This window comes from Suncus etruscus, chromosome 5 (genome assembly GCF_024139225.1).
Source record: "Suncus etruscus isolate mSunEtr1 chromosome 5, mSunEtr1.pri.cur, whole genome shotgun sequence".
Taxonomy (NCBI): domain Eukaryota; kingdom Metazoa; phylum Chordata; class Mammalia; order Eulipotyphla; family Soricidae; genus Suncus; species Suncus etruscus.
Window position 1 is genome coordinate 26,273,435 of NC_064852.1, and position 26,129 is coordinate 26,299,563.

At 41.2% G+C, this 26,129-nt stretch overlaps 1 protein-coding gene and 1 non-coding gene across 2 annotated transcripts in view; both read left to right on the forward strand.

The window, feature by feature from the left end:
• AQP9 (aquaporin 9) overlaps positions 1-26,129 on the forward strand; it is an 837,480-nt gene that overhangs the window by 308,997 nt on the left and 502,354 nt on the right. The window lies entirely within an intron of this gene.
• Positions 13,838-13,943, forward strand: LOC126009712 (U6 spliceosomal RNA). Its single transcript, XR_007495928.1, has one exon. It is a non-coding gene; the product is annotated as a U6 spliceosomal RNA (small nuclear RNA).

Consider the following 26,129-nt stretch of genomic DNA (forward strand, 5'->3'; position numbering starts at 1 on the left):
TGCTCTTTACATCCAGAATCCTCCAATCTCTCCTCATGAAGTGAACATCAGAGAAGGTCTGAAGCAAATTTTCCAGAAAGCAGTGAGAACTGGAGGGCCTGGAGACTGCAGGGAAAAATGCATCAAAGACTACCCACTCCACGTCCATCCCAATGCTTTGCTCATATGATCCCTGCATGTCCCCTACTGTCCTTCTTGTGAATCCCCAGGAATCCTCCCCCCTAACCTTTTGGCTCTAATTTAATGGCTGCAGACAGGTGACTAAGTCTCCTTGACTGCCTTAGGTGGGCAAGAGAAGAGGTTTCTCTGTCCTGACAGCAAGAGCCTCAATGGCCACAAGAGGGCAGTGAAGTTCACCAAAGTGCTCTCCAGCTCCCGGAACCTTTGTGGGGACCAAAGTCTGGACCATGAGTTAGTTGTGCAAGAAAAAGGATTTCTTCCTTCAAGTCGTTTCCTCTGGGCAAGAGAAAAGGAGCAGTGAGCAAATACCAACCCTGCAAAATTCCAGCAGCATTTGCTTTCCAGTTCACTTCCCCTTGATGCTCCCTGTCTTGCCCACTTTCAACATATTCTCCATTAAATCTCTCTGATCTCTTGTGTCCCCTCTATGTCCTAGGCCCACATTCCTTGGACAACGCCCCTCACTGCAGCTCCCATTCATCCATATCAAGTTCCCGGGACAGTGACTAGAGGGGACCAGCTTGGGGGCAGAGAGAGAACTTGTTCTTTCCAGCACATTCCTTCTGTGGTCAAGTCTTCAGGAATGGAAGGTCCATCTCCAGAACAGTATCACTGAGCAACAGGAGTTTCAGAATTTCAGATTATGTTGCTGGGACTTGGTGTCTGGCAGAGGAATGACTGAGCACTCCATCCATTACTCACTTAGTCTAGGAAGCAAGCATTCATTGCTCTTAGCACTGCCATGATCCTGAGTCCAGAATGAACAACCAGAAACTTCTTCCAGGTCAGGCAGATGCATATCCAAACCCTGGTTTGTGCATTTGAGGGTGTGCGCGTGTGTGTATGTGTGTGTGTGTGGGGGGGAGAGTTGGGGAGGTGGGCAGAGGGTAGGGGCTGTGGGGATACGTCTGCATTCTGCAGCATGTTTTCTCCTTTCTGTTCTAAGCAGCTTCCATCGAGGGCCCCCTTCTTTGCTTCCACCCCACTCAAATTTTCATCTGGTCTTCTGTGGTTAGCCTGAAGGCAGCTTCTTTTCCCTGCTGCCACCCTAAACTGAGTACCTCTCTGTCAGACTTAGAGACCTGTTAAGACCCCCCCCCCCACACACACACACCAATGCATCTCCAAGGTCTGGCACCACTTGGCCCCACCTGCAGGAACCCTTCCCCTTCCCCCATGCTCCCACCACACTTCAAAGGGGCTCAGCCCCCCTTGTCTGTGAAAGCTGAGCCAGCTCTTTATCACCCTCAGGCTCTCAGTGTCCTTGCACAGTGGCTAGGGGCTGGGTTCCTGTGTGAGCCGCCAGCTGAACCTGTGTTTCCCATGTGTAGCCATGGTAAAAATTAACATCAGAACGAAATTGAACCCCACAGAAGGCCATTGAGTTGCCCACTTTAAATTCATCCTGCTTGTCTGAGTTTATTATGGCATGCTGACCTGGCTCAACACACACACACACACGAAATAGCTAGAAAGCCCTGGCCTTATGCAGCTTTGGCAAAAACAACGAGATGTGCGATGCCTCTCTGCTCTGTTGTTTGTCCTATGATGTCTTTGTGAGTCCAGACCTCTGCCACTTGCCCTAGAGCCATTCTACCAAAACATGCTGGCAGAGTCTGGATTCACTTCTAGATCTAATCATTTGATCTTCCTGGGAGTAGCAGCCCCTTGAAGTTAAACCAAAGTTTTCTAGTGGAGGCAGAAGGCTTCATGGACGGATCACGGGCTTCCTCATGCTAGGTGAACCTTGCTTAGTTCAACTTTGTATCTGGGCATCTGAATGCGGTCTGGGGTGGATGGTTTTGCAATTCTCTGCGGAAAAACTTTCTGCAGAAAGATGTCAGGGTTGGAAGCCTGGGCCCTGTGCTCAAGTGTTACCTGGCCGGCTGGCTGACAAGTGCGTCTGTCAGCTCCTGCAGCAGTGCTGCCCCAGAACCTGACCTTGCTCTTCTCCACTTACCTCTCTGCCTTGCTCTGCTCCTTCCTCTCAAGCCAACAATGGGCTGCTTTCAGCTGGGCCCCTTCTCTTCGCCATCCTTCTGTCTGGGTTTGTCTGTTCTCATGGGCTCATTTCACCTCTTTGCGGACAGCAAGAAATTGACCCTCTTTGGGCCCCAGACTGCACTTCCAGTTGCTGACAGGGCATCTCCACAGGTGTACCCTGAAGCCCTTCTGCCTTGTGTGACCCAAGGGCTATGGGATATGAGGGGGCCCATTCGGTGTCCCTTTCCTCAGCCTTCTGTCAGGTCCCCCAGGGGTCCTAGATAGAACTCAGGAGCCAGGTGTTGATGGGCATGTGTATCAGGCACCTTATCGGGTGCCAGAAGAAGCCAGAGGCTCCAGGCCCTCAGTCCAGACTCAGGGAGTTGCTTAGCCCATCCCCAGCAGCAGACAGAGAAGAGAGGAGGGCAGGAGGCTAGCCCTGGCAGCAACAGATGTTTCTGGACCAGAAGCTTCCCACCTCACCATCACCAGCTTGGTTCTGCCCTGCTCTGCTCACATCTGTGTGATTGCTCTTGTCTCCTATAAGCCAGACACCAGTGTCTTTCTCTGTCACCCATTAATTTTCCCCAATACTCTCCATTTTTTTCTTGTTTATTACAATTCAAACACTACCTCCCCTGTAAAACCTCATACCTCCCCTCTAGTCTTCTTTCACACAGAGGTTTGCACCCAGGTGCTGGGGTCTGGCTTACAGGACTCAGATTTCCATTCAATTATTTAGCTGCTGTGTGGATCTTGACAAAATACTTGACCTTTCTGTGCCTGTCTCCTTAGGTTTAGACTGGGGTGGGAATAACAATGCCTACTGTTTGGGTTATAAAGACAAATGGATAAATGACAACATTTATAAGAAGCTTCGAAGATGTGGGTAGATATTATTTTCTCTGCCTTCAATGCAGAATGAACTGCCTGCTCTACTGGGGCTTCTGCAAAGGCCCAAAAGAATCAGTCTTCCTCTTTCCTTCCTTCCTTCCTTCCTTCCTTCCTTCCTTCCTTCCTTCCTTCCTTCCTTCCTTCCTTCCTTCCTTCCTTCCTTCCTTCCTTCCTTCCTTCCTTCCTTCCTTCCTTCCTTCCTTCCTTCCTTCCTTTTTTTCTTCTCTTTTTTGGGGGGTGCTTAGGGCTTATTCCTTACTCTTCTATCAGGCATTAGTTTTTATGGGGTTTAGGGGACTATAAGGAGTGCCAAAAATTGAATTCAGGTAAGGAGCATGCAAGATCTCCAGTCCTCAGATTTTTATTATAGAGGAAGAAAAATGGTCTCTTAAGGATAAATAATGCAGAGCTTATTAGACAAATTTACAGTTTCTAGAAAATTGGAACCAAAAGGGTCTCCAAGTAGATCCATGAAAGCCCTTTGGCCTGTGCCATGTCTGGGCTAGGCAGGCTTCTTGTGTGGTGGTCAGTCCTGGCTATGTTCCCAGGAAACCTGGAGTTTTTTTGTGGGGTCAGGTCACTTGGCCTGGCATGGATTTGTGAGGTATCTCTGTTCCAGTCCTTCTTCCTCTTTCCACTTCTGAAAGGAAGAAGACAGGCCATTTCTATTTCAGAAAAAGTACAGTCAATAGGTCCTGGCCCCCTCTCTTGATGGTACCAACTTCTTTTTTTATATTTTTAATTTTTGAAATTGAATCACCATGAGATACAGTTACAGAGTTGGCGATGATTGAGTTACAATCATATAATATTCTATAACACCCGTCTTTTCATAGTGTACATTTTCCACTAATGTCCTCAGTTCTTCTCTGCCCCACCTCAGCTTGCCTTTTTATGGCTGTGGTCACTGAGGTTTGGCCACACCTTTAAGTCTCCTCCCTCACTTTACCAGCCAGAAGGTATAGATCCCCTCCGCCTTGCCCAACTGTGGCAAGGTTTCCCTTCTCCCTCTACCTGTCAGAAGGTGTGGTTCACCTCCTCGCATGCCTTTCCCAGCCTCAGAAATCTCAACTTGCCTTTTTAGAAGAAATTTTTATTCTCTCTTTCTGTTCCTTTTGAGTACTGTGGTTTTTAATACTGTTCCTGAAAGGGTTTCATGCATATCACTTTACTTCCTTTCAGCACCCAATTCTCATCCAGAGCGGTCATTTTCAACTATCATTATGATGGGATTTTTTTTTTTTTTAAGGAGCTAGGACCATGTATCCTCCCTTTGGGTACTGTCCTTCGTACTTTGTCACTCCTTTGACTGCACAAGAAGTCATTAGAATTGAAATTGATGGGTACTTGAGAGAAGGTGAACTATTTGCCCTCCCTAGTGAGCAGCACTTGACATTTTGAACACTGGCCAATAAAAGGTGACTTTGTTTATTTATTGAGCTATTATGGCTTAATGTTGAGAGGGGGTGCTTGCCAAACACCCGAGGGAATCTCCTTTTTGGGGGATTAAATCTTGAAGCACAAAGTGCTTTGTTACTTACTGGTCAATATTTGAAGGAAAGACTTTGTGAAAGCCATATTCATTCCAAGTGTACACATTTTGCCCTATATCACTGAGCATGCTGAAATTACTGCCTTCTCCAGTATTTCCGACATCTGGACTTAATATCTGAAAGCTTTGTTTCATCTACTTTTGATAGACCATTTTTTTTTGGTGGAGCGTTTTTGTTATTAGTCTCTGTGAAATGTTGATATTAATTTGAGCTGTCCCGGTCTTCACAGAACGCAAGGCCGGTGTGAAAGCATCCATGAGTGCATCTCTGGGAGAAGGATTTTGGGATCCTGCAGTATGGTTGGCATCCTTCCCAGGGCCTCTGACTTTGCTCTGTGGGAGCATCTTGTGTGCCTTTAACCCAGAGGGGCCTTGTCTCCCCAGTTAGTGCACAGGATGCTGTTCTCTTAGAACACCAGCATATTCCAAGGCAGAGTCACTGTTTTCATGTGGTTGTTCTGGATTCAAAGGCAAAGCAGAACTCCATGTGAAGAGGGAGAAGTGTGTCTGATGTACTTTTCATCTTGGTAGGATCTGAATGCGCTTGAAGCTGAGATTCATCCTACCAGATAACATTTTCAGGGACTTGGCTTACCTGTTCCCCAAATACAAGCCTCTCTTCAGACCTAATCTGGCTTGCTTGCGCTTGGTTCCTAGGTGATGTCTCTTGTAGCTGCCAGTAAATGGCTTTGGATTTTAAAAAACTATGCCAATGGATATAAAATTTAGCTCATCAAAGTGTTGGGTCGTGGACAGATGTTGGATGAGAATATGATGAAGGTAAGGCTCAGGACTAAACTGGCAGTTTTGTCTTGGAAGGCTGGTAAAGGTTATAGCCAGTTACCAGAATGAGCAGTATGAGTTATGATCCAGGCCACTATTCACACTCAAGACACTCCCTACCAGGGAGAGACTACTCTTCCTTAGTGGGAAGTGTGGGTATTGTTTGCACATTGTGCTTTTGTTCTGCACTTAAAATCAATGTGGCATTCGTAAAACTTACAGTGATTTTCATAGATTAGTAGAAAGAAAATAAAGTAGTACATGAAGAGCCTGAGGGGAAATCAGGGGAGCTGGGGAAGGTTCAGTGGTTAAGCCCCTGCCTTGCAAGCATGGGGCAGCAAGTTCAACCCCTGGTACCATCCCATGTGCTTATTGTGTTGCAGCCAAATGTATGACCCCTAGTGAGCACTATGCCTAAGATTGAGAATCCCCAAGGATCTGTAGTCATGGAAATACAACAAAGAAAGGGAAAGCAAGGTGGATAGGAAAAAAAATAGTACCTGCCTTGCTCCAACAGAAGATTTCAGGATTATTTTTATTATTACTTTTGGTGGTGCTCAGAACATACTTTGTCTCTACAGTCATGGATACTCTTGAGGCTCAGGGATTGAACCTGGATTGGCTGCATGCAAGGTAGCAGCCTAACTCACTGTACTATTGCTTAAATCTAATTATTATTTTTAAATATACAATTCTCCTCTGAGCTAAATTTCTCTCTGGAGTGGTTGATTAATTTACTGATGATCTCAAGTTCCCAGGAGAAGAAAATGAAATGGAAGTGTTCGCATTACAATAGAATTTTATCCTCTAATTTAATATATAGTGGTAGAAAACTGGGATGAGAATCCCTCCCCTTCCCCAGAACATTTCCAGCCAAAGGTTAGTAGAATACCTTTGAAGAGAAGGAGATCTCTTAATCCCCGGATGAACATTCATTCTGACAATTTCTTAGTCAGACTTCTAACATTACAGGGAGTTCTCTCATAGTGAACTGCTAAATTTACTTAAATTGTACTGATTGATGAGGGATTGCCAAGCTGCCTCCTTTGTAGAAATGAGGGAGGCTGAAGACTGTGCATGGTATACTATCCTCTGCTTAAAAAGCCAAAGAGACTCTGCTCTGTGCATGCAGAGATTGTGTTTGGAAGGTCACATGAAAGCTGACAGGCTGGCAATGGGGAGCTAAGTGGATGGCTAGAGTCCAGGGCTGGGAGGATTTCAGGGAAAGTTCAAGGAAATGAGATTGCAGTTCAAGGTGGGTGTAAGAGAAAGAACTTTATTCTTGTAGAATAAGAGTTCAGGTAGCCCTGCCAATTCTTGGCCCTGAACAAAGGGTTCGCTCATTTTTATGTCTTCCAATGTGGAAGAAAGCAAGCAACCAAGTGAGTTAACACAAGCACAATTGCTATTAAGGCTAATGTGGCTTTGAGGAACAAAAGATTTTGTTCTACACTTAGTTTTGCCTCACTTTCTATGATTTGGACCTGTCTTAGGCTCAGAATTCTTTTTAAAAATAAATTCTTTAATTGAATTGCATAGGATTACAAAGTTGTTTATGATTGAGTTTTAGTCATTTAATGTTCTACTCCCTTAACCAGTCCACATTTCCCACCACCAAAGCCAGGAGTAATCCTTGAGAACCTCTGAATGTGGCTGAACCCCCATCCCAAAAGTGGGGGAGAGAGAGAAAGACAGAAAGAGAGAGAAGAAAAATACTTGGAATTCTTTATGACCTGCCTTCAGTACCCTTTTCCCCCTATGCCTATAAATCTCTGTCAGTTTCCCTTATATTACCAGATTTCATTAATTTTCACTAATTTACCTCATAAGGAGACTTGCTTTTTATAATATAGTCTGTGTATTTTTGAAAACATATAAAGTCTGTATGCCTTGTCTGAGCCCCAAATAATTATCTCAAGATCTTCTTACTAAGACCTCGATTCTGTAGCCTTTTAAAACCCAACTTCCTACACAATAAAACTGAGCCACTCAATTTCTTCTCACTTAGCTTCTTCTCTACCCCAATGGCTATCTTACCAAGAGCAACTCCTCCCCAACCATACTCTTCTTTCTTTTCTTTTTCTTGGTTTTGGGACACACCCGATGGTACTCAGGGCTTTCTCCTGGCTCTGCACTCCTGGAAGGATCAGGCGGCCACATGGGATGTTGAGGACTGTATCCAGGTCAGTTGCATGCAAGGCAAACATCCTATTTTCTGTGCTATTGCTCCAGTTCTTTGACCATGTTTTTTAAAATAAAGAAATAAAATCTGTCAAAGTTGGCCTTGCCTGTTCTTTTGTGAGCTGTTCTGCATGGAGGACCCTGGCCTCCAATGTTTACAAGTAAGTGTCTCTCAGTGTTGGAAGGGATGGGCTAGATTACTGGGCACCTCCTGGGAGGGATTTGTTTATTTACAAATGAATGCACTCAGCGGCAAGGTTAAGGCACATGATCAATGATAAAACAAAACAGCATGCTGTATGGGAGAAGGAAATAAGAGTGTGGGGGAAACTGGTCTGGATAATCTCTTACTGTTTCAAATACCATTTGCCACGTGACTCAGGTCTTCTCCAAGGTTATAGGGCAGAGGTCATACTTAAGCGCCATGTCCTTGTTACTCACAAAATAGTAATTTGGAGGGAAAGGCTGGAATGAGCTCATTGCTGAGTTTACCTTTCTTCTTTTACCACTTCATTTCTTCCCTCATTTCTTCTGATTTCTTCTTTATTTCTTCAGTATCTACAGGGATCTCCTGAGAATAAGAAAGGAACAAATGCATTTCATTTGTTGGGACTTTTAGGGGTCTGATTTGGACCTATACAGACCCTCACTTGGGGACAGAAGTTAGAAACAAGGGCATGGGATGGAGCTAGCCTACTCTGAGCCTCTTTCACTTTTGCTCTTTATTAGCTGTGGAGCTGTAGACAAGCCAAGCAAGCTTCTGAGGGTGAGGGTTCAAGGGGTGGGGGTGGGATTGATAATTCAGACCTGGAAGGGCCGGGCCGTTATAGGAACCAAATGCCAACGTGAATGTGAGGAACCTGTTTGTATTCAGCACGTCTAAGTGTCCTTAGCCAGAGCCAGGAATGAGAACTGCGCTTCCACATGGCCACAGCCCTTCCTGTTTTGCAGAGTGGCCTGGGCAAGTGTTCTGGGAACTGGAGCTTTCCTGGGCTGCAACGAGTGCCTGCTTGGCTGGCTGTGATGTGCTCCAGATGGCCTCACCGGTGGGAGGTCTCACTGTCCCCCAAGAACAGGCACTTCCTCTCTGGGAGAAGCGCTATCCCCAGGCTCTTCAGTAGGTGTCAGCAACACAGCAAACATCTCAGCCCCCAGGAAGCAGGTTGGTTTCAAAACAATCCTTTCACCTTTGCTGTTCTATTCACAAGCCCCAGGACCCAACGTGGTGAGATCCACTGGCTTCAGTGTAAAATCCTGAGAGGATTACCATGGTGTATTTGCATCTTAAAGGCAATCTTTTCTTCTTGGCAATGAAAACAAGGCTCTGGAGAGGGTTGGGGCCCCCACTTACCTTGTTCAGCATTTGCTGCAAGTTTATTTTGCATTGACCCTCCAGGCAAGAGTGAAATAATAGATGACCACTATTTTGCGTCTTCTTGTGAAGTAAATCTAAACCGTGGGAATGTTTTCTTCTAATTTAATTTACCGCTGTCTCCTTGAATATATCTTTTATTGTATTCAATTAACCCTCTGATTGTAACCACAGACAGCTATACTGAGGTCAGAGAACAAGATAGAATTTTCTTGTGTGGGGATTTGGGGGATGGGGGAAGGATGATTTGAGTTTGTGGCCAAGTAATATTTGTATGTGAATATCAGCCCAGAGTTCTTCTGGAGACATTTACTCTATGGGCTATTTTCTACCCACCCTCTTCTTCAAGCTGTATAACTCCCAGGATGACATGAGCCAGTTCGACATAACATGGGAATGTCTTTATTACTTACATCCCCCTTGGTTGCCAGTAATGTGTAGCTGTGTTGCCAAAATGGGCTCTACATTGGCTTGTTCTTGCATTTTACATTTACTTTGCTTTTGCTCCACTATGCTTTCTATACTACATGGACTCAGCCATGCCCTCAGGTCAAGAGGAGAGCGGAGGTTGTCAAAGGTTTGAGAAGGTATAGCCACAGTGTTGGTCCTATCTTGATGGGATGGATTATTGATTAGAGGCTTTCAGTCAGCACTTACATATTTAAATGATAATACTGTGATTTATTAAGTTGTTCATAATGCATTTGTTTGAAGCATTAAATGATTGAACACCAATCACCACTAAAGTGACTTCTCCACTAGTGTCCCCAGTTTCTCACCCACCATCTAGCCTGCTCACATGCAGGCACAAAATTCATATTGTTTGTTTCAATATAAAGGCAAATGGAATCATCAAAACTTAGATCAAGAAGGGTCAATTCGTAATAATTGTTGTATTTCTCAACAATTTTCTGAGGATTTACTGAGCTCTTGTGTTACTGTTGAGGCTCACTGAGCTTGATGGTCTTCTATGCAACTTTTCCATCAGATTTGCTGTGATCCTTCTGGGCTGACACTTCTATAAAATTTTGAGATCACACATATGCAGCTGCATAGTTTAGCATGTATAGCTATGGAACAAATTTGATGGTGTGACTGTTTGATATTGTTGAATTGTGGGCCTTTCTGTCAGAGGGTGTCAGATAGGGCTGTGGGTTGCTGTGCATTTAGGCAGAAAGAGGAATCCATGACAATCCATTCTGAGGATGTCTCAGAATTCTAGTCTTTTCCCACTTGAGAATATTCAACTGCTCATATTATTTGAGTTCAGTAGTGGAGTTGGGCCATTTCTGTTGGAGGGTGTCAGTTGTGACTGTTGGCTGCTGTGCGACAGCAGAAAGAGGAATTTGCTCACCCCTATTCCAGAGTTTCAGCCCAGATCAGACTACTTGGAAAGAGTTTATGACGCTAAATAATGGAGGTACATTTTCTGACAGGTATGGATGGAAGCTGCTGAGGTTTCCAGTGGTAGGTAACCCCCATTCCAAGTATATCTTAGAGTTTTCAACCTATAGTTTGGTCCTACCTGAAAAAATTTAGCTGCCAATATTATTTGAGTTCAGTCATGAAGCTGCGCTGTTTCTGTTGGAGAGTGTTGGGTTTGGCTGCATACAAGGGGAATCTGCCTGCCTGCATTTAGAGAAGGTCCTAGAGTTTCAGCCCAAATCAGACTACTTGGGAAGAGTTGGTGGCCATCATTTTCTTTTCTTAAGTTGGCACTTTGAGAACTTAGGGGAAGTAAACAATGTCTTGGGAAATTCAGTTTTCTAAGAACTCTTCCAGTTTTAGCATCAAAAGTTTCATGCTTTCAACATGAACTTATTTGTTTGGAGCAAGGGAACATGTTTGATATCTTTATGAATGCTTTGCCTTTCGAGGATCCTGAATTAAGTAAACCTGGGAGTTTTGTTTTGTGTTGTTTTGTTTATTGACTATATACAGTGATGCTCAGGACTGACTCTTAGCACAGTGCCCAGGGAACACTACTGGCAGGCTTAAGGAACCCATATTGGGTACTGTGTATGAAATTATGGTTGGCCACATGCAAAGCAAGCACCCTTCCTGCTATACTCTCTCTCTAGTTCCAGCATGGAACTTTTAAAACTAACTACTCAAATGGTAATGGGTAACTGCACATAACCATGGGGCTATGATTGGAGTACTCTTGAACAAGTTGTTAGGATGGGTACCTTTTCAAGTTTGCTCTATCAGAACCTTGAAGTGGGGTCATGGTCATGATTTTCTAACACAATCAGCCTCTTTTTTTTTAGTCTAGGAAGAACAAGAGTTGGGTTTTGGGTGAGGCAAGTGGAGTCCTGGTCTGAGGTATGAGGTTTATGTGGGCCCAACCCACAATATAGATAATATTTGATGCTACACTACAAAAATCAAAATCATGCAAAAAATCCAAGCTGAACAAAACATCTAATTTTTAAATAAAGACAAACTCAGAAGCACAGAGCTATTGTGGCACCTGAGGCTAAAGTAAAATGATCTTGTCTTCCTTTAAAATGTTGACATTTTGGCTGATTATAAATTTGTTTTGCATTTGAGGCTGTATTAGATAGGCTTCATGGGCAATGTTTCTGTATCCCCAAACTTGCACTCTCCTTGCATGAGTCCTGTTGGGGGGACAATGCACCCTAGAAACTCCAAGCAAAGATAAACCTTGTGGGCTTCAACTTGTGGACTTCCACAAGACAAACCTTGTGTGTCATGGTCCCATACTGGCTCTTCTGCCTTCTATCCCACTGCCTCCAGAAGAAATAGCTTCATGGCAGAAGGGAAGTGGCAAGGGGTAGGTCAGAATAAGGGGATGGCTCCCAAAGATCAACCTTAGAAAGCTAGAAACTGGGGGTACAGCACCTAGTCAAGTAGGGAGCATTGATTGTTTGCATGACTCAAATCAGGTTCTGCTAAGTAGGTTTTAGCTGATTTAAACTCTTATTTAAATTTGGTTAAAGAAACAAATTCAAATGAAGGGAAGAAAGACTCATCATTTTTGTTTGTTTGTTTGTTTGTTTGATTTTGGGTCACACCCGGTGACACTCAAGGGTTATGCCTGGCTCTGTGCTCAAAACTTGTCAGGCTCGGGGGGTGGGGTGGTGGTGGGGTATATGGGACACTGGGGATCAAACTACTAGGTCTGTCCTGGGTCAGCTGCATGCAAGGCAAATGCCCTACCGCTGTGCTATCATTATGAAGAAGATGGGCAAACAGACTGTGAAAAAACCTGAAGCAGGTTGTAGGTGAAGATTCAAGAGAATATTCAAGTGAAGATTCAAGAGAAGGCAGGTGAATCCTGTTCAGAGCTGAACAACACTCAGCTGGTCCAGAGATAAAACTAGCTATGCAGGGATTGGAATGAGAATAAATCCACTAATGCTATTGGGAACCTTTTGGAATAAAAGACTCCTTAGTAAGCTCTGCTTCTTCTCTTCTGACTTTTATTTTGTTTCACTCAGACATGGACTTAAAAGACCTACCCAATTACAGGTCTTGCCTCATCCCTGGCAGATTGTAGGATTCAGGGAAAGAACCTGAGCCTTTTGGAGACTTGTTTTCAACCTGTAAATCAGTGAAATAAGATTAAAATGACAGTTGACTAGAGACATAACCAATTCATATTTGTGAAAATCCTGTGGCAGGAAAAAGATGACTCCAAACACCAGGCCCAATTGTGGTTGTTATTTGCCTCTTTCTGATAGTCCATGGTATTTTTGCTTAGTCTTCTTACCTAATTAATTAGTACTGTATGGACTATGAAACAGATAGATACATGGTTTGGCAGGAGATGAAGACAAGAGTGAAAGGGATTATAACAGACAGGTAAGCAGAAAAGCATGTTTACTTTTTTGCTGGAAAAGTCATAGAGAATTTTACTGGGTCATACAGATGAGGCAGCTGAAAAGGGATTCAGGGTGAGTTGGCGGTGGGAAGGCACAAGGGCTCTCTCTCTCTCTATATATATATACATATATGTATATATATGATTATATGTAGAAAGACAGACATTTCTCCAATTAGACAGTAGTAAATGAATAGTAGGCTGAGGTTGAAGAGAGGGAGGAAGGGTGGGAGGGGAAAGGAAGGGAGAAAAAGAGAAGAAACAGAAGAGGAAAGAAAGGAAGGGAGGGAAGGAGGAAGGGAAGAAGGGAGGGTGAAAGGACGGGAGGGAGGGAGGGAGGTCAGGAAGCATGATTGTTCTTTCTATGTTATCCCTTGAACACATATATTTCTATGTTTCAATATTTCTTTTTTGCTTTTTTTTTTGGGGGGGGGGCCACATCTGGTGACACTCAGGTGTTACTCCTGGTTATGCATTCAAAAATTGTTCCTGGCTTGGGAGACCATATGGGATGCTGGGGAGTGAACTGCGGTTCGTCCTAGGTTAGCACTTGCCCTACTGCTTGCACCACTGCTCCAGCCCCATATGTTTCAATATATCTATGCTTCTATGCTTTCTTTTAAGATTGTGTTTCCTCTTAAATGTATATTCCTTTCTTTCTTTTCCCCTCATATCATTCTAAATAATTGTCATTCAATTAAAACTATTTAGCTTCACTAAAATAATATGGTATTAGAGCTAGAGAAATAGTACAGGGATAAGGCACTTGTCTTGCATGTAGCTGACCCAGGTTTGATCACATATACCCAGCCAGGAAGCTATCCTGGAGAACAGAACAAGGAGTAAGTCCTGAGAGCTGCCTGGTATGGCCCTGAAATTATAACCCCTCAAAAGTACAGTATTACATAAAAACTGCCATATAGATAAACAGAATAAAATATAATTCCAATATACACTTACGTATATGGAGATTTAATCAATAATAAAGAAACCAAGCAAGACAACACAAATGGAAGGAAAGGATTCTTTAACAAATGAGACTGGTGTACTCACTTTGGCAGCATATGCACTAAAATTGAAACAATACAGAGAAAATTAGCATGGCCCCTCACAAGGATGATGCACAAATTTGTGAAGCATTCCATATTTTTAAACCTAACTACAAACATGTTTGTAATCATGGTACTTAAATAAAGATATTAATAAAAAAACAACAAAAGCAAAAAACAAATGAACCTGGGAAAACTGAACTGTCACAGAACAAAAAAGAAGCAACTAGATCACTACTAAAGAGAAATGAAAGATTTGTGTGCTACACCCCAAATCATAAAATACACAGACTAGAACATAGGTGACTTACTCCAGGACCTTAATATCAGAAATGTACTTGGAGACTCACTAATAATGACAATGGAAACAAAAGAAAAAATAAACAATTGGGAATACATAAAATTAAAAAGATCTTATACATGAAATTAAAAAGTGAAACCTGTATTCTCTAGGATATACGTTACTTGCTTCTTGCCTTGCATATTTGAGGTTCTGAGTTTAACCTTTAACATTACCAAATAAATGAACAAAAAAAGTAAAAGATATGGGGCCGGCGTGGTGGCGCTAGGGGTAAGGTATCTGCCTTGCCAGCACTAGCCTAGGATGGACCACAGTTCGATACCCTGGCATCCCATATGGTCCCCCAAGCCAGGAGCGACTTCTGAGTGCATAGCCAGGAGTAACCCCGAGCATTACCGAGTATGGCCCAAAAACAAAACAAAACAAAACAAAAACAAAACAAAACAAAAAAATAGTAAAAGATATTACCACAAAAACAAAAAGGTAAGATAGAACTTAGGAAAAATTATTAGAATATCCTATGTTAGCCAAGTATATAATATCCAAATAAATAAAGTTTATTTATATATCTAAAATATATAAACTATATTATGTCCAAAGTATATAAAGAGCCCATAAAGCTCGGTGAAAAATAATAACCAAAAGTCTTGAATAAATGATTCTGCAAAAAAGAAAAACATAAAAATTAAATACAAAAATGCTCAAAAACACACAAAAATGCTCAAAAATGCTTACTATTAGGGAAATGCAACTCAAAATCCTTCTCACACATATGAGAATTGCATGTTTCACAATGAATGGAAACAACTATTGGTATTATTGTGAAGCAAAAGAACTCTTGTAAAAAGTATATATATATATATATATATTGTATATATTGTTGGTATATATAAATTGGTACAGCTTCTAAAGAAAATGGTCCAGGGTCCAGAGAATTAGTATAGCAGGTACAGCTCACTGAATTCTGCCAGGAATGACCTTTGAGAGCAAAGTCAGGAGTAATCCCTGAGCACAGCTGGATGTGGCCCAAAGCCACTCAATCCATTGAAAATAATGTGAAGATTCCTTAAAAAAATGAAAATATCCTATATCAGCCAGCAATACTATGTCTAGGTATTTTAACCAAAAAACATGAAAAGATGTATTCAAAAGAATATTTGCAGCCATATAGTCACAGCATCATTTTTCACAGTAGCCAAATGAAATAATCTTACGTGCCCATCAATAGTTGACTGGTTAATGAAACTGGTGATGTACTCTTACATCAAAATGGTGAACTTGTGCTTTTTTAGGCAACATACATGAATTTTGAAATAATCATGATAAGTGAGTTAAGGAGACAAGTACTCAGGAATGTGAAATTTTATTCATGAATGTGAAGAACTAAATCCAACGAGTTGGCAAAGAGTAGGGAAAGTATTTCTAGATGGAGTGAAAACCATGGTGGTCTCTGGAGGAAAAGGGGAAGAAGCAGGAAAGAAAGAGTAGGCAATCTCTCCATGGTAGGCTAGCATTTGAACTATGATGATGGGAGTGGAAACATCTACAGAAAGAAATATAAAGCTAAATCCTAAAAATCTCATAATATTGTAGATCAGTGGTAAAAACATTAAAATGGAGCTAGAACCCTACTTCTGAGTTCCTTGGGGGGAGGTTAAGGAGCTCAATTTCCTCCTGATCACCTTTATGAGAAACTCAACCAGACCAGCCTTTCGGAGAGGTTACTTTAGGGTAGCGCAAAGAAAGCCTGGACTGAGAAACGTGGCTGGAGCCAGAGACATGAGATAGTGGCTGTTAGAATCAGAAAAAGAATGCTTGAGCTGAATTGGTAGGACTAATAGGACTTGCTTTGGGGTTGGGGTGAACAGAGAGAAAAGTCAGCAGCTGACAGCTACTACGTTTAAACTTAGACCTCAGTGCTTAGATGTTTCTTTTGAGCTTTCTAGAGCCATTAAAAAGGAACCCTTGGGCCAGAGTAATAACACAACTGGTAAGGTATTTGCATGTGGCCAACCTGGGTTCAATTCTTGGCATCCCACATGGTCCATGGAGCTTGCCAGGAATGATTTCTGAGCACAGATCCAGGCGTAACCCCTGAGTGCTGTCAAGTCTGGTCCCATAACCAAACAACAACAAAAATGAACCCTCTGTTCTTTCCTTACCTAGTAAGTCTCCAAAATGCACCCACATGAGCAATCCCCCAGGTACCACCTTGCTTCCTTCTGGCTGTCTAGTGGGGTAGCCCATCATGTTGAACTGTTAGCATGGAAGCAACATCCCAGAGTAAACCCTTCCTTCTTGGAGGGAGGAAGAAGCCAACTCCTTTCAGTAAAATAGGTACATTCAAAGTCACAGACCTCAAGATAAGTGACACAGGCGATTGGGTCTCAGGTATTCATGCACTAGGCTGTGTTTTTGAGGGCATCTCCTATAGAAACTGTCAATGATAGAGGCATCAACAAGATTATCTTCTCCCCTCAGTTCTATCCTAGGGTGTGTCTGTCTGTACTGGTAGCTGACTTCAGGGTTTTCCCAGTAGATCTCACAGATTGCTTCTCCAAGGCAATTGCCTTTCTCTTTCTTGTCCCACCAGAACTGTTTTGCTCTGCAAATCTCTGATCTGTCTTGGGCCATGAGTGACCAGAGAATGACACACACCTTTAACTACCTCTTGGAGATTTGAAGACTCATACATACACTAACATATCAAGGCCCCCAAGAAGATGCTTATTTAGCATAGTTGAATTCAATTTTCTCCTGGACTGTTTATGCATGGACTCCTCTGCCTGCCTATCATCTTAGGACACCATTAGTTATCCCAGCAATGAGGAGTTCTGGAGAAAGAAATTATAACTTCCAACATATGACGAGGCACACGCCTTTGCCCCTCTAATTTTGGTCCTTAGGTAGCAGCAGCTTCTGGTGCTGGAAGCATGATAGAAATGCAGAAGTATAATTTCTAACTTCCTATTCAGTCTTACTCAATCTCAGGCTGCAGTTTTCAGATTGCCCAGGCAATTCATGTGAACATTGAAGTTAAATTTGAGGGGTGCTGTTCTAAGTCATGGTGCTGGACACTGACTGGAAATCAGTTGGGGGCACTGCTGAAAATTCTGTTAATCTGTTATGTGAGTACAGGTCCCTTGGAATTTTAGGAGTTCAATTCAGGGGAAGAGACTCATTTTTATTGTGATAAAATAGACATAATATGTAATAAAATGATCTAGCCATTTGAAAGTATATAATTCCCTGTCACTAAATTACATTGGAGTGCTCGGCCATGCTTGCCATTATGGATTTCCAGAACATTTTTATCACTCCAAAGAGACGTTCTGTATCCCTGAAATAATATGGGAAAAAGAACATTTCAAAGTTATTCAGCATATTCAAAGTGCAATTAAGTTTGCAAATCACTAGGGTAAATCTTGCCTTGTTCCCTGAAAGTTATTCCTTCAGGCAGACATGGCAAGCCACATTCTTAGGAGGTTCCATATATATGAAAATGAGATAACATATAGCAATGAAAGGCATATAGTAGATGCTACAATTATACAATTATGCTACAATTATATAATAATTATACAATTATGCTACAATTACAATTACAATTATTATAAGACATATTCTTACTTTTATATAATTTACTGTAGAAGGATGAACAAATCATAAACTTTTAGTATTAAACCCTTTGTCTCTGTTTTGAGTCATTCTTATTTGGGGAGGGGGGCTTTTTGAGTAACTCCTGGCAGCACTCAGGGATTATTCATGGCTTTGCATTCAGAAGTCATCCTGACAGGCTCAGGGGACCATGGGGGATGCCAGGATGAACCGGGGTTTGTCCTGTGTTGGCTGTGTGCAAGGCAAATGCCTTACTGATGTGCTATCACTCCATATTTGGGCTATTCTTGATGGTGCTGTGGAGCCCCTCTCGGTTGGTATTCTGATGGGGTTTAGGGCATCAAACTCAGGCCCTTTAGGTCCAAAGCATGTTTTATCTCCAGCACTAAGATGATTTTTTAAAGGAGAAAAATTTGGTAAAATGTTGAAACTCCAAGAAGTCACCTTTCATTGCAGTGTGATAGGGGAAGTAGCTATAGATTAGGCTCAGTCCCTGGAGTCCAAATAGCTGACTGAACTTTTTGTAGCTGGCATTCTCAGGCAAGTCAGACTCAGGAACTCCTTTTCCAAAACTGAAAGAGACTTTCGAAATAATCTATGTTCACCAGTAAATGTGTGACTGCAAATAGAGAAAGTTTCCCAGAGATACTATGACAACTGAGCTCAATCCACCCTTTATTTGGTAAACCACTAAACTAACAGGGTATAGAATAAGAGTGCTTTTTAACCTGCCCCCACCACATTTCTCTCCCACCTCCCCAATCCAGGGCCTCTTCCATTGGCTAAAGGATCTGACATGTAGGTAATTGTTTTGGCAATCATCTTCTTGTTCCCACAGATATTCATGAAGCAAGATATTCTTTTTACCACCCTCTTCATTTACTCTCAACTCTTAACCAAGTAAAGACCTTTCTTAAGCCAGGATTAATTTTTGTTTGGGCTAAGATGATTTTGGTAATATATACACAGTCTGAGCCCAGGAGGCAATGTCACTTTCTTGCTAATATTATTCAAAATATATACTGTCATATATATTTCAATCTATAATCATTTCTGTCAGTTTATTAAATTGCTTTGTGGTACAGGGTATTACATTTGTACTCCTTTTGTATATTTTTAACATCTTGCAGTCAGAATGAATTATGGTTGATGATTTGTAGATAAATTTTGTTCTTGATTATCTAGCTTTGATTTATCATTAAAATGATTTTTGTTACCTGAATAAACCAAATGTTATCTCACTCTTTTTTTCAGAGCACTTTGGAATACATTATACTGAGGAATGCTAATGATCAAACATTAAGCACCAAGTTAACATATTTATTTTGTAGTTAGTGCATTTATAAGATACAAGGGGAAAAAGTTACATGATCAAAAATGTGTTAAAGTTGTTATATTTAGGATATGTTCACAGGAATGTAAATTTGAGAGGATTCACAAAGATGAAGTCATAAGGGGCTGAAGGTCAAAAATTATGGCTTAATTCTGTAGACACAAGCTCACAAACTTGATTATCTTCTGTGATCAGGCTACTACTGTAAAGGAAGCAGAAGTGAATAAAGAGGTTCAACATATATATCATCTATTGTACTTTCCAAAAGTAATACAATTTGCTTGTAAAATGCACATGCATGTCATGTCTATTAAATTGTGATTTTCACATTATTTTTTTTACATGCAATCCTTGTAAAAGCTTCACTTGTTCCACTTTCAATAGTGACAGGAAAATAGAACTCTACTATTAGAATATCAGGTCATTGGTGTCACATGTTACAATTTATTCCAGTGTCAGGGAAGGGTAAGGCTATGGCTGTACCACCAGACTCAGATCTTCTTCCACTCAGCTCTGACTGAAGTGACTGCTCTAGGAAACTATGCCCCACCTGAATAAAGCTAACTGACTTTGGAGAATTAACAGACATTTACTTTCTGGAAAATTTCTCACTTCAAGTATTGGCCCACTAACACACATGTTAATGCCAAACTTACACATACATGTATGTATACATGTATGTGAACTGAAGTTTTAGATCACTGTAAGCAACCAAGGAACTTAGCTGTGTAGGGGATGTGTTTGACTTACATTTTAGAAAGATTTATGTCCAAAAGCATGTTAATACAAAGGGCTATATTTGATTAAAGTAGTGTAATTAGTTTCCTCATTTCTCAATTTGGTATGTAACCCAGGCTATATTAACTTTGTTACCGAAATTGTTATAACTGAGTTATATATATATGTATATATATTAATATATATGATCACACTATATTATTTTTACCATTTTTTTTTTGTGAGAGCTGAGAAACTGTCATACAGTTAATAAGGACCAAATCTGGCTTTGGTTTATGGCCACATGGTAGAGTTTCTCAGGACCTACTCCTGGCTCTGTGATCAGTGATCACTCTTAGTGGTACCTAAGGGATTGAAATGGAGTCAATAACATGAACGGTAATCATCTTAAACCTGTGCTTGCTCTCTAGCCCTAAGAACTTTCCTTTGAACTCAATCTGGTTCTAGAATGTGGCATTTAGCTCCTATGCCATGCTTCATTTTAGCAATAAATAAAGTTTGTTGATAGGCATCCAAGAAGCAAAGAGCAAGGGAGTGGCCATAAACTGTTGAGATTTTGATGGTAACATTTGAGAGGAGTAAGATCTTCAGGGTCGGGGCCGGAGAGATAGCATGGAGGTAAGGCGTTTGCCTTTCATGCAGAAGGTCATCGGTTCGAATCCCGGCGTCCCATATGGTCCCCCGTGCCTGCCAGGAGCAATTTCTGAGCACGGAGCCAGGAATAACCCCTGAGCACTGCCGGGTGTGACCCAAAAACCACAAAAAAAAAAAAAAAAAAAAGATCTTCAGGGTCAATAATAATGTTTTTCACATTTGTCATAGTGATTCTACTTAGGCCTCAGCTGATCAAACATCAACCTCCAACCCTGAACCTTGGATCTCATCTTTGGAACCAGCACAGTTATCTGAACCAACACTAGAAATCAAACTTCCACCTGGGGAGGCCCTAATGCCACCCTGGCACTGACTTGTTCCAGGGTGGGCTCATATGATACTCTGACAACCAGGAAACAACCACAACTTGCTTTCAGAGCAGGTTTCCTCACCTTGCCATCTAATGGTGAGATGAAATCAGAAGACACTCCATGACACCCCAGCTGTGACATGCGATCTGTATAAAACCGAAGATTTCTAATTACAGAAACCTGACTACAACAACCACGATTGAGTAGAACTTTTCATGAGTCCATGAAGAAAGAACTTGGGCTGGAGCCTGTAGTCAGTCTTATGACAGGATGCTTCATTGGTAGAGATATCCTGTTTTTCTTGTTTTAGGCCAAGGGTATTTCCTTTTTAATTTCCTCAATGTTTGCTATGCCTTTGCAAAAAAAAAAAAAAGTGCCACCCCCTTTTTGTTTTAATTCTATTTGTATCTTCTAGAGAGGGGCTCTCACCTTTTTCATAGACCTTGGGACATGAATTACATGAATTTGTTTTACCTCAGACTTCTGCATTTTTCTACAAATTGAAAAAAGAAAAGAGAGATGGGAGTGGGGCCCAGGTGCATTGGTGGAGGAAAAAATAAAGATCAGAACTAAATACCCATGCTAAAGCCAATGACAATAGATTCAAGAGACCCAAACTATAACAATCTAAACTTAAAATGGCTCAGTTACACTGGCAGGCCAGGGGGCTAAGGCTAGAGATATGGAATGCACACTGGGAAATTTGGTGGAGGGAAGTCAACAGTGGTGGTAGAAATGGTTCTAATTCACTGTCACTGTTTTAAATCAGTGATGGGAATGTTGGTTGCACTGATGAAGGGGGTGTCCCCAATTACGATCATGATTGTAACCATGGTGTTTAAATAAAGATATTATTTTAAAAATAAATCCAACTCTGAAGAACTTGTAATTAATAATGGTCTCAATAAAAAAATAATAATGTTTTTCAACTGTGCTAACTTTTGATGTGAGCAATGAAGTGTGATTTTGGAAGATGTTGACACATGAGGAATGGGTGAAGGGCAGATAGGAATTTGCCATCTTTTGTCTAATTATGTTCTAGGTCAGGAATTAAATAGAAAAGTTCAAACTAAGATGCAAAACAACCAATTCCTGGGCTAGAGAGATAGTACTCAGAAATTAAGACATTTTCTTTGCATGTGGCTCATTCACTTAGAATTCTCTAAGAACTGCCAGAAGGAATCCCTCAACATAAAGCCAGGAGTTATTTGGGTGTGCCCCTCAAACAAACAAACAATTAATTCCTGTTTGGGGCAACTCTACTTGTAGTCTCTTCCTGTGTGGACTCAGTTCTGTGAAGAGGTTCTACTATAGCTCAGTATGAACCCCACCTGGAGAACTCTACAGCTGTGCTCTTGCCCTGATTTTCTAAGGGGTTTTGTCTTGAGGCAAAATGATTTGTGCAACTGGTTTTGCTTTGATTTACTTGACATGTTGACTCATCCTTGGATGTGTAGTTGGTTGGGGCAGGGGAGGACAGGCCCAGGGGACTTTGGAACTGGACATGAAAGCTCAGGTATTGGGGTCAACATCAAAGAATATGTGGTTTGTTTGTCTAATGAAGTGAACATTTTATAACTAAATAACTAAAATGCCACAGGCTGATGATGAATTTACAAAGCAATCAAATGCAAGGAAATGTACTTAATGCTAAACAGACAAGAATCTAAGCTGCCTTTAATGATTCAGAAAATTGTCTAGAGTCTGTAGTTCACCAGAATAGGCAGAGGGCACTGATGATGGATGGAAGTCTTGGCTCTCATCCTTCTCTAGAAACTCTAATGTCTCTATCGCTCCCCATCAGCTTGCTGTTATCCAGTAGCTTATGGACTCAAGGTCTGTTTGGTGATTTTGTGAACACTTCTGTGAAAAACCATAACAGTAATCCTAAAGAAGAATGAGAATGATGAAAAGCAGTAATTAGCCAAGAAGCCTTTGTAGTTAAAATATTATTTGTATGCAAAAAAGCATAAATTTTTTGTTATTGTTGTTGTTGTTGTTTTTTTCTTTTTTGTGTGCTTTGTTTTGTTTTTACTTCAGGACCATGGTTATTGTTTGGTTGTTGTCTTTATTGCTGTGGTGCTTTTAGGGTTCTTTTGTTGGATTTTTTGTATGGTTTTTATGTTTTTCTTCCTTTTTCCCTGTCTTCTCTTAAATTGATTTTTATAGCCTCTAGAGGGACTCCCGTTTCTTTCTTGTTTGATTTTTACCACCCTTTTTTTCTCTTTCTTTTTCCTTTCCTCCAACCAGAACCACATAACTTGAACCATCTTGTTCTGCCTCACAAATTGAGGGGGAAATAATGGAGGGTACCAAGACCAAACAGGTGTATGAAAATTGAGTAGAAATAAAAAATGATCATACATAAACACCAAATCCAAAGCCACGAAACCAGAATCAAAACCCAATCTACAACAACATGGACTGGTCCTTCTGACCCTCATCTCTATTGTCTTTGGATATTATTATGAGATGTATATTCCTAAATATTCCAAGAATGAATGTGATCGTTTTATGTCTATATCCCCCTGATTCATTTCATTCAGCACAATACTCTTCATATACATCATGAATAAACAAATTTGATCATTGATTTCTTGATGCCACCTTTAATTTTTTTAAAAAAAGTGACATTGTGGGGGTTGGCACAATAGTGCAGTGGAAGGGTGTTTGCCTTGCACGTGGCTGACCCAGGACAAACCTGGGTTCTATCTCCAGCATCCCATATGGTCCCCCAAGCCAGGAGCTATTTCTGAGCACAGAGCTAGCAGTAACCCTGAGTATCACTGGTTGTGACCAAGAAAGAAAGTGACATTGAGAGGCCAAAGAGATAGCACAGTGGTAGGGCATTTGCCTTGCATGCTGCTTAGCCGGGATGGACCCGGATATCCCATATGGTCCCCCGAGCCTGCCAGGAGTGATTTTTGAGTGCAAAGCCAAGAATATTCTCTGAGCGCCACTGAGTGTGGCCCAAACAACCAACAAAAGTGACATTGGTTTATAATAGACAAGCTTCAATAAATGAATCAATTTCTGTATATACTCTATTATGTTTACCATCAAGATATGGTTTCTTCCCAATATCATAAACTTGGCCCCCCTTTCCTTTCTGCTCTTACCCTTACTCACTGGCAGACTATTTTGTTATCAGAGTTTGACTCAGAATTTTTCTGTTTTGCTCTTGTTCAATAGTTTTATTTTGCTTTCAAATGTGAGTGAAATCATATGGTAGTTTTCTGTAAAATAAAAATACATGAGTTATGAGATCACCCCAGGCACCATATATTTCTAAACCCCATGTGGCCATGTCTGAAGAAGCAGGGTAGTAGTGAAGAAATAATCAACCAAGCCAGTCAGGAAAGAATGATCATGGCTTCCGTGACCTTTTGCCTCATGCTCTCTCCATGAGACCCCAGGCCAGAACTCCCTTTTCTTTATAAAAACCAATTCCCAATACCAGCAGTGGGAAGTGAGTGAGAGTGAGAGTGAGAGTGAGAGTGAGAGAAGTACATCAAAGGAAGAGGTTTAAGGAAGGAGGAAGTTGGGGGGACACCTTTGTTTGGGGCTAATAGGTGGATATCATATTACAGTTTTCTTTCTCCCCCATTTGACATATTCTGTAAAGCATAAAAAGACCTATTGCATTAAACATAATATCCTTTAGGTTCCTCTGTGTCATTACAATTGACAAGATTTCAACTTTCAGCCAACTAGAGTTGTGTAGTATTCCACTGTATTTATATCCCCCATTTTCTTCATCTATTCATTCAGATAGGGGTTCTTGAGTTATTTCCAATCTTGGCTATGTGACTAATGTTGCAATGAACAAGAAGGTGCACAGGTCTCCTCAGATTTGTGCTTTTTTTGTTCAGTGCCTACTTTGATTAGAATCATATAATTGTATCCTTGATTTCCTTAGGGAGAATTCCTTAAAATTAGTGCATTCTTGCTTGCTAACTCACTGATACAAGTGCTTCCATTCAATTGATTTCTAGAATTGTAGATGAAAACCATGTGCATTTGGAAGGACAGGAGAGGATGTATTTTTCATTAGGGTCAATTCTGTACCATCTCTGGTCAAAGTTTATAAGAAGTTCAGGCCTCTTTGTCAATTTCAGCTAGACCGGGAGGTGAAGGGGCCACTGAAAGCCCTTAGTCTTGGAGATAGCCAAGGAAAATAAAATTCTTTTCAGCATTGTCCTACTATAACTGAATCAGTTCCCTCCTTCTTCCTGCCAGGTAGTGCCCACTGGCTGCCCACACACAGTGTTGGCCATATTTGACTCTTCCACATTTGCCTTTGACTAGCAGGTCCTTATGAAACCAACTAAGGGATCCCCACCCCACACCATCCTGGATCCTCAGAGTTATTTGATTTGTGGAATTTGGTTTGCCAGACTTCTTTTGCTTCAGTCCTTTTGCTACAGCCCTAAAACATTAAGGCATAAAGATGAGAAAGAGAGATTCTATTTGATTCCATGTTAAAAATGTAATTCTTTTATAACCTGAAGCAAATCATATGCTTGCTGGGAGCATTCACCCCCTGCCTTTTATCTCTCATGAGTGCCTCTGGGTCATTTCTTCCTGCCCAGTGGAACCTCTGCCTGAGATATGGTCACCAGAGCACATTCCTAGGCATAGAGCCCTTCAAAGAAAATTCACAGTATGAAAATAAGAATGTCCCCACTGCAGTTTTACTGTTTGTTAACTCATTTTAAATTAATTTTTAATTTTAATTATGAGAACAAAGATGCAAAGAAAGAGGACAAGGTAAAGTTACAGTGGAAGGACAATCACCCATAAACAGAATTCTCAGTAGTCCCATTGCTGATATCTTAACTTTGAACTTTCAGCCAAAGAACATTAAGAAAATTAAACAGAACCCATGTACAATTACTTTGTCCCTCAAGTCCCCAGATTGTAGTACATAATATTTCTTAGCAGCACACAAAGCAATCTAAAGACATAAAACTTATGTAACTCTTTAAACATTGAAGGCAAAATACTTTTTAACATTTCCATGCACATGCATATTAGTTTAAGTTAACCTCAAATGTTTAAGTGGGTTGTTTTACTTAAGGATTAGAGTCAAAGGAGCACAGTAAAATGGTGTTAGAGTGGCAATTATTGTTTGTATAGGCCCACCAAAATATGAGGGACATGGAAAGGAAAAGCCTTGGCCTAAATACAAGGAGACCCTGCCCCTGAAGTTTCCTGGCATAAGACCAATTCTAGGCTCCAGGCAAACTAGTTTGTCCAATCCAGGTCATTGTCTGTAGTGCCAATACACTTTTATTTTTCACACAGTCTCTGTTGTTGGTATTATGTTTCTG